Source organism: Plodia interpunctella, chromosome 13 (assembly GCF_027563975.2).
Source record: "Plodia interpunctella isolate USDA-ARS_2022_Savannah chromosome 13, ilPloInte3.2, whole genome shotgun sequence".
Classification (NCBI taxonomy): domain Eukaryota; kingdom Metazoa; phylum Arthropoda; class Insecta; order Lepidoptera; family Pyralidae; genus Plodia; species Plodia interpunctella.
The window spans coordinates 6265614-6274882 of record NC_071306.1 but is presented as its reverse complement, the minus strand read 5'-3'; the positions used below and the strand labels follow the sequence as shown (position 1 = coordinate 6274882).

General features: G+C 33.4%; 1 long non-coding RNA gene across 2 annotated transcripts; it reads right to left on the bottom strand.

The window, feature by feature from the left end:
- Positions 1 to 2133: 2133 nt before the first annotated feature.
- LOC128674841 (uncharacterized) lies at positions 2134 to 3863 on the bottom strand. Of its 2 annotated transcripts, XR_008405207.1 has the most exons (3): positions 3657 to 3863; positions 2720 to 2776; positions 2134 to 2228 (listed from the first exon to the last, which is right to left on the bottom strand). It is a non-coding gene; the product is annotated as an uncharacterized LOC128674841 (long non-coding RNA). The 2 variants fall into 2 exon arrangements; XR_008405206.1 differs by lacking the exon at positions 2134 to 2228 and having other exon boundaries at positions 2603 to 2776.
- Between the last annotated feature and the right edge of the window lie 5406 nt (positions 3864 to 9269).

Here is a 9269-nt window from a genome sequence, read left to right as displayed (position 1 = left end):
TGCTAAATATCCTTGCTAACCTCACACAAGGGCCGTCCTTACACGTGACCCCACTTGTTGGCAAAGGGCAGTGAACTTATCATGAACTTTTCCATAAATGATATATAATAAATAACTCTTTTAAGTCCCATGGCTTTAAGGCTCCATGAAATTTTCAGAACAAACAGTAGGTACTGTACATTTTCCACACTCTGTTTGCCAAATTTTATCGAAATCGATTAAGATTAAGGCCTGATGCGGTCTAACCATTTTACATGGATTGACCTACCTTTATAATACCCAGTACCCGGTCTAAATTCTTGCAAGTTTTACGAACTTAACAACTGAAGCGACCTCTCGAATGACTGTTTCCGTATCTAAAAATACTATCGGCTTATAAGAAATGGGACGACCTATGTACATTTAAAATTGTTAAATTTAAAATCTTGATCTTACACTATATTGCCTATAGGTACAAGAAATAGTAGAACAATAAATGCCAGTCTGATCTTTCTACGACGCTTCCAAAATAAACACTAATGAAATGCTGACTACAGTGCTAAATCTGAAAAGTCGGCAACATGCATCATAGGATGAAATTAAATCGAAGAAACTAATTATAATTAAAGGCATCGCTCCTTATTTAGTTGGTAGACATCGATGCGTACAAATACATATAAATACAATGCGAAATGCAGTAGTTTGTAGCTTCAGCAAACATTAATTAATTCAGAATATGACGTGAAAAAGTGCTGGACTAGTTCTAATTTCTGACTAAATGGTTTGATTTGGATTTGATTTTTTATCTTAAATCCGTAAAAAATAACTGTAAACATCGACAAATATCACGCGTTCGTCATTATCATTTCATCGTCTCCATTTACTGATAACTCTGTTTTTCTCGACTCAATAAGGACTGCAAGTCCGGTAAATTTCCAATTATCTTTTTCATACTAGGAAATGATATGACCAATATTTTAGCACTTCCGTGTCTCATGGGGTACAACTACATTGATAAGCTATCAGTGATAAGATTAGACAGTCTAGCATCTTATCAGAGTTAGGTCTAGGTATGGTGGTGATATAATTTTTCGAGATATCTTTTATCTTAAGCTGCAAATAAATATTAAATTAAAAGGTAATTATTTGCACTTTTTGAGATTTGTTAGGGCAATATTATACATTACAGAGTCAATAAAAGTAAAGCACGATGACGATACATAGGTAATATCCGTGGTTATCTACCTACATCCCTTATTATTGAGGTTGACGAGTTTATTACGAGACTTAAACTTTACCCGAGGACTCACACGCGTGTATTTACCACGGGATTAAGATGTTTTAGAGAATATATGTTCCTTATGTTCTTCTCCGCATTTGTAAATTTTGTATGTAATGTGTGAAGAGGTAACATACAATTAAATAATTCACTTTCCCATAAAATTACCTAGTTGGGACTTTGGGGTTATATGTTACAGAAAATACTTTTATTCCTGTTTTATCCACAACGAAGTTATTGGGGTTCGAAATTGGCCTGAATGGCTTCGAGAAAAGGATGGTACGGCCTTTTTTTACTCGACTTGCGGGGGCACTGACGTGCCCCCAGATGAAATGACACTTCTGTAATTCACTTTTCAACAACATTGAATTCGATATTACTATCATACAAGCTCTATACAAAATTGTTTTTGACATATAGAAATCATATCTGATAAATATAATTGAAGGTCCTGTATTACCGTATCGTTATCATCGAAGTAAGCATATCACATAAGCTCCGGTCCACATGTCCTACTTAGCATCCACTTCCACTTGTGTACTATGAAAAACGTGATTCGAATTCATTTGCGTATCAGTGACATGTACAAGCAAAGTGTATAGGAAAATTTATATTACTGAAACGTTTGCAGGTAATAATGGTCTAATCTGATTTATTACCATTTGCAAAAAAAATATAACGTATATATAATTGAACAGATTTTTATAAATAAATGCTACGCTGTAAATAGGACCTGAAAAATACCTGACACCCTTTTTATCTCAAAATTCCCACGGAAGCGAGTACCGGCAGGTACCGCCGCTAGTATGAAATAAATGAGAAAGAAAATAGTATAAAATCCTTTCCGGATAGGTACTAATTTCAGATACCTTTTCAATTATGTGTGTCTTGCCATTTTATCATTATGCCTAACACCGCGACGTTGTTAGGTTAGCCACGTCATTTTATTGCTCTTTGGTGTGAAAGAGAACTGAAAAGGAAAACGTTGAATGACCACATGAGAATACAAAATCTGGCCTCAAGTTTCTGGTTTCATAGTCACATTCATTAATTATCATTTTTAATTTTCTTTTTATTGGCTTGTCTGCGAAAAATATTCCCGAGAGAAGTAACAGCGGTGATGAAAATCAAAGTTCATCTGAGTATTGATATTCAAAACGTGAAACCCGGTACGCGTTATGTTACCAATAACTATATCGATCAAATCAAACATTAACTACACTGTTAAACTGACACCCACTACGTTCGTGGAAGCTACTGTTTTATAAACACGACTGCGAGAGCCAAAGCTGTCGCTTTCTGTTCGGAGTAGGTAGCAGGTAAACTAATAATACAGTAACAACATAGACTTGGGTACTTTTTATAATACTGCGCTTATACCAAGATGACTTTATATAATACAAACACAGAATTAACTATGCTGTTTCTTATTTCGCCTTGTTTGTAGTTCTGTTTGCATACCTGTCTCGCGCCCCCCTGTAAATTTTGCTCGCATTCCGTTGCACGCTGCACTTTTACCTGAAACAATGTTTATACATTGTTCATACAAATTAGTTCAAATGGTCAATCTTTTAATCGTTTTCTGAAATGATTGTATCGGACTCTCGCTGTCGAAAAGTCCTCCTCTATTTGGCGCTTGATGATGGGGACACGTAAAAATGTGATGATAATAATGCATTTGATGGAAAAACGTAGATGCTCTTGTAAGAAAAATGTTCAAGGGCAAATTACATTTATTGTAACGAATACGTAAATTACGCAACCTTTGAGCGTGGACCGACACTCACTTGATCAGTTTTTAGTTAGCATTTAAGAACACACTAAATATTTGTAGATAAAAACATTGTTGTCAATTTTAAATAAAAAAATATAATGTTTACGCTCTAGTAAAAGCTGTTTTTTATAACAACCTTACAGATCAATCAATAATAATATACTTGGGAATAATGTAATTGGGGCTAAAACAAATAATAAAACTAACGTGATGTAGTTGTTACTACCTAGTGAAAATCGTAAAAAAAACTACATATTGTCGTGATATTCATTATTAAATTTATCTTTTCTCTCTCTCTCTGTCATCCTCGCGTGTACCCCGTTTCATTCTGAAATGTTACGCCTCGAAGCTCAGCTCTGACCTGCTTCATGGCAACCCTCTTTGAGAATTCTATTATTGCTTTGAGTGGTCCTTTTCAAGGCCGAGAACTACACGCCAATGATATTTTTTCTCTCTAAGTTTATACTATTGAACGGGGCAGAAGAAAGAAGCAGATCTGATGCGCGAATAGCAATGGACCTATAAGTAGGTACCTATTTTTTTAAAGATTGCTACAAGCTCTTTTTATTACTGTGACAGATTTATTAGATATTATAGAGGTGATATAGAAGTTTGTTTACTTACACACTATAACCTCAGAAACACGACAATTTTTTACACTTTTCATGTCTATAAAATTATGAAACTTCGTACGAACGGCTAACATTTATTATTTGTACGAGTAATTTCGAATTTAACCGATTAATACTAGTGTAAGGACATTTTAGTATTGTAGTGTTAACTAGTTCTATAACATTCGCGTGTAAGACGAATTAACTCCTTTAAATTCACTGTGCGGTGTAATCTACTCGTTACTTACTGCATTTAAAGATAAATGAAACCATATGATTTATTACAGACCATAGATCAACAAAAAGAAAAAATATTACAACAGACCTACAGACAATATTTTTTTATTTTTTGTTAATTTGTGAGTGGGTTGGTAGATAAAAATTCGTCAGCTCATTTTATGAAAGTATTTTAATTACGTTTTAGAACTTAATCTCAGAATTGACAATAGGCTTAGTAAGATATGTTATGTAAGTGCGTATTGTTAGTGTAGATATGTATGATACCAAAGTCTATTACGCAGTAATTTAGAACATGCCTAAGTTGCATGCGAGACAAAACGTCATACTAAGTAAGTATACCTCGATCGGCCTTTGCGTTCCGGAGCTTGGGAGATCCTGAAAATCAAATATCGATCGACGGATTTTTTTAGAACCTATACCTAGCAATCTTAATTATTTTTTCCAATTACATTACAATATCGCCACTATTATGGAATAATTTGAACCTTTATTTTTTTGTATCTAAAATTTGAAGTTTCTTAGTGAACATTTTATACAAAGAAATGGAAAAACCACGGATGATTTTTTTTTTAATTGTTTATTTTGCAAGCGAACACTGGGCGTTAAGGAGGTAGATTATATAGACATTTAAATATTGTTATCGTAAAAAACAAACTTGCGATAATCCGCTTGACATCTAAATATTCCATTTCATTTGTCACATTTGTGTAGATTGCCACGTGCTTTTATTTATTTTTTATTACGATGAAACTGAATGGTTTTAGTGGGTAAATTAATTCGGTTTACAAAATCAAAATTTTCCAATAGAGACCACGTACCTACTCAATGAGTAGTTTATGGTTGTCAGTTGCAAACAGTAGGTTTTTTGCAAAGGTCTGTTAATAAAATTTAAAAAATCTAGTACGAAGATAATTTACATTAATTACCGACTAAACCTTGTAATGTGATGATTTCGGATACGTTAGCTGAAATTTATGGCTCAACTACCATCATTTTTTATGACTTCAATGTCCTGAGTCTAAAATAACTGATAGCGTAAACCAACACGAAGCTAAATATAAGTCTTAATACGTCTAGTACTCTACAAACTGTAATACCTTGTGGCGTGTAGTTCCGCCGCCCTAAAATAGGAGCTTCCCATTTCCTCCCGTAGATGTCGTACATAGCCTAGTGAAGTAGCCTTGGCAGATGATAAGCAACAATTTCGTTGCCAAGATAGGCTTGGCGTTCAGGCCGGTAGTAAAATCATACTTAAATCTTCAAAATGTTAAGGTTAGTTTTGACGCCAACCCCGGGTTTCGGGACGTCACAGCCAGAGTGAGGAACTGTAAAAAATACAAATGGAAGTAATGTATATGGAATAATAACACCAAACCGGGGGATTTCATGTAACAAAAACAAATGTATAACCACTAACTCTGTAATGGGATTCCCTGCAAATTATGTATCAATTTGCAAAAACTAACAGAGATCCCAAACTATAAAAAAAAAACAAATAAAATATGTTTATTGGTTATCTACGAATTACAATGGTTGTGCATGTTGCTGGAACCTCCTTTTAAGCAAAAATATGCTTGTGCCAGGAGACTCCGCTCCTTCTTTCCTATGTTTTTTAATTTAATTCTAGATACAAATCACAATAATTTCATTAAATTATACACTTTCAATACGTTAACACAATAGAAAATAATTTTAAATTTAAATGAATCTTTTGCGGACCCTGCTTCCTCGGTTGCTACTATGGGTGCAACCAAGTGTACGCTTGCTATGATAACACTATTATATTTATTAAATTACTATTTTATACCTATACATTATATACAATACATATATACATGTATTCAGATATAAATACAATGAATAATAACTTGTTTGTGTGTAAGTTATGAAGGAGGATCACTAATGAAAGCTTCTATTTCTTCATATGTTTTAGTTTTTAGCCAAGAGACTAAAACAGTTCTGCACTCGTAAAAGGGTTTATTGTATATATTGAGTATATTATTTAGTCTATTATATATTATGGCAGCTGGTGATTCAAGTTGCACTTTTGCAAATTTGGTTTGTACAAATGGAACAAAAGCCACATCACGTCTTCTGATTCTTCGCCCTTCAATAATTGGTAAGTAAGGTAAGGTTTTGTGTTTATGTAATATTAGTTGATAAATGTATAATTTCCTAACGGTAAGCAAATCACACATTCTGTACAATTCAGTCGTTGAAAATGTTCTCATCTTGAAATAATTTACTTTTAGCAGTTTTCTCTGAGCTCTCTCCACCTCTAGAAAACGTGTCTTCAGAGCACCACCCCATACTCGAATACAGTAAATAATTATTGATTGTACCAAAGAGATGTAGATTTCATTTAAAAGTTTTTTTGGTAAAATATGGCGTAAGGCTTTAAACATCCACACGAATTTCCGAACCCTATCAGTCACTTGCTCGATCTGGGGATACCAAGATAGTCTCTCATCTACCATAACACCTAAATATTTGACACGACTTACTTTAGTTGTAGGACAGCTGCAAACACTATTTGATAAGTTGCCACATGAGTGAATTTTTATGTCATAGTTATGGTTGGGCTGAGATCTGAGATCGATGGAGAAGCAAATGTAGTTTGTTTTAGCAGTGTTTAGAGTAAGCAGATTATGTTTGAGCCAGGCCGGAGCCGGGCCATACCCTCCTCAGCACTTTTTCTTACTTCCTCCCAATTTAGGCCAACAAAAACGATTGCGGTGTCATCTGCATAAGTAACAATTTTGGCATTTTTGAGAGACATGTTGCACAAATCATTGATGTAGATGAGGAAGAGGGTAGGACCGAGCACGCTACCTTGTGGGACGCCATAAGATACCTACGTTTTTACTGTCACTAAAGGTATCTTGTAGCTTTAGTCTCTGCGTACGCCCAGTGAGATAGTCTGTAAACAACGCCAACTGCTTTCCTCTAATACCAATTTTTTCCAATTTTTGCACAAGGATGGAAACTATGTGTCCAAATATAAAAGGTAACCATAATTTTAAATTATCTGCCAAATATTATACCTACTAGCCACTCCAAAAAAATACTGGGGCATTTCAACGTTCATTGGTTTACGTTCACAGCTTACTATATTAAACATGATCTCATTTGAACGAGGCCTTGCAAATCCCACCACTACAATAGATCAATAAGCCCAGATATCGATTTTACTAAAGCTTACACGATTTTTTTTCAGTTTTAGTTTCCGTTTCTAATTTCCTTTTTCACCTTCTATTATAAGTTGTTTGGACGCGCACATCATTAGCTCCTTGGCTATATGCATGCCCTAGAATGAATATTGATAGTACCTCTATAAACGCACGGTCATTTCAAATACATTAATCAATATAATATTTTTACAAGATTTTTACATATTTATTAACTTACTCAAAATAACTATCACATTATCCAGAACTGAAGTAATATTTAATTAGCTACCTAATATACTTTTCACAGCTGGTTCTTACTTGGTAAGTATCTTGTGCATCGAGATATAATTTATTTCGATAATCTCAAGTAAGGTTAATAAAAAAAATTACTTTAACGCGAAACTGTTTCTGACCCAAATAAAGGGAAAAAAGAAAACAAATAAAATAGAAATCTCTTTTCTCTACATTCCCTACACGGGAAAAAATGAATGTATACAAAGTAGTAGTAAAAATAGTAGGCAAAAAATATCAACCAAAATAAAAATAAAAAAAAATTTTCTTGTGTATAGGTAGGTACTACATTGTTATTTTCAACTCCCAAACGACACGGGCGGGGTTATCATATCTATCTGGCATATTCCGTGGGAAAGGTGACAAATTATAGTAGCCACAAGCTGACCTCTCTATCACGGCGGATCATTTACGTCAATGCCCCTGGTGTAAATCTTTTAATTAGGTAGTTGATTTGCTTCATTCATGCGTAATTTCTGTTGCAAGACAATCATTACAATGCTATGAAACACTAATTCATTTTTTTCCGCTGCGGTCTAGGTACAATGCAATCTATTAATTCATCTCCTATAGACTACGCTAAAGTTTTCTGCCATCCTCCTCCAGGGCCATCCTAATCCAGTTTTTGCTAGAAATATTCTTTACATCGTCAACCCTTTTAGCTGTTGAATATCGAACGCTCCTTTTTCGTTTTCCTTATCATTCCAAAACAACTTTAACACCTTCACCTTCCATCGTCCTTTAAAACCCACGTCAATTTTAAAATTATTAATAGCAATACAATTGCTACTACACAATATTAGTTGAAATCACTATTTTTTACAAAAATGTCATTTTTGCTTTGTCAACAAGCTTTTATTGTTGTCAGAGAGTACTTATTGCATTCATAATGTGACAAAAAAAAATCACGTAAAACGTTGAATGTTCCCACGTCTGGAGCCGTTCCCGTGTATACCATCAGGTCATGCCGTGAGGTCATGCTTATCATAATAACGCATTGTCACCAAAACTAAATGTGTGTACAAAATTTCAGCTCAATCGGTTGAAGATATGTGCTTCAAAACTGAGTTGCAAGATTCCATTCGAGACATAGGGACATATCTAGTTGAATTGCAAGTTATATAAAAGCTTGTAAAAAATATCATAGTTCTGGGTGTCAAATCCCACTTTATTATCTACAACATAAAGGAAATTCTTTAGTTTTGATGAGATCACAGATCTTTCTTTTTCTCAGTTAAGTTTTTTATAAATAAACGATCAATCATACACGTATTTTATATATATAATGAAAAAAATTCAATCAGCTTTTAAATTAATTACACGATAGTGTTCACAAGGCGTATCGATAATGTTCGACATATCGATTTAGGATAACATACTCAGCCTCTTTCAAAGTGATAACGGAAAATTATCAAATTGATGTTAGTGTTTCACTCAAAGCTCAAAAAATATTTACTTACGTGTGCTTTGTTTGCTACGACGTATTCTAACTCTATGTTTTTAAAGGTACTACTAGCCTTCTCTGTTTTTGTCGCTGGATGTTGATTTATTGAAAATAGTACAGTCAACAGTATATATATATATTAAATATATACTGTTGACTGTACTATTACATTAGTTGATAGTACAGTCAACAGTATATATGTATATTAAATATATACTGTTGACTGTACTATTAATTACTTATTAATAGTTATTAAAAGAAAGATCTAAAGTTCGTTTCATAAAAATATATTTGTAAAAATAAATATTTTAAATACTTAATTATGTGTTATTTCTTATATTATATTATGACCATTTTAAAATGCATTTTAGTTATTTAGACAATTTGCGACTATGCATAGATAATGACTTTGTCATACATTTGTTAACAATTGCATATTGAAAAGTTCATTAAAGAATAGTTAACTAGCTACAGCCTTATT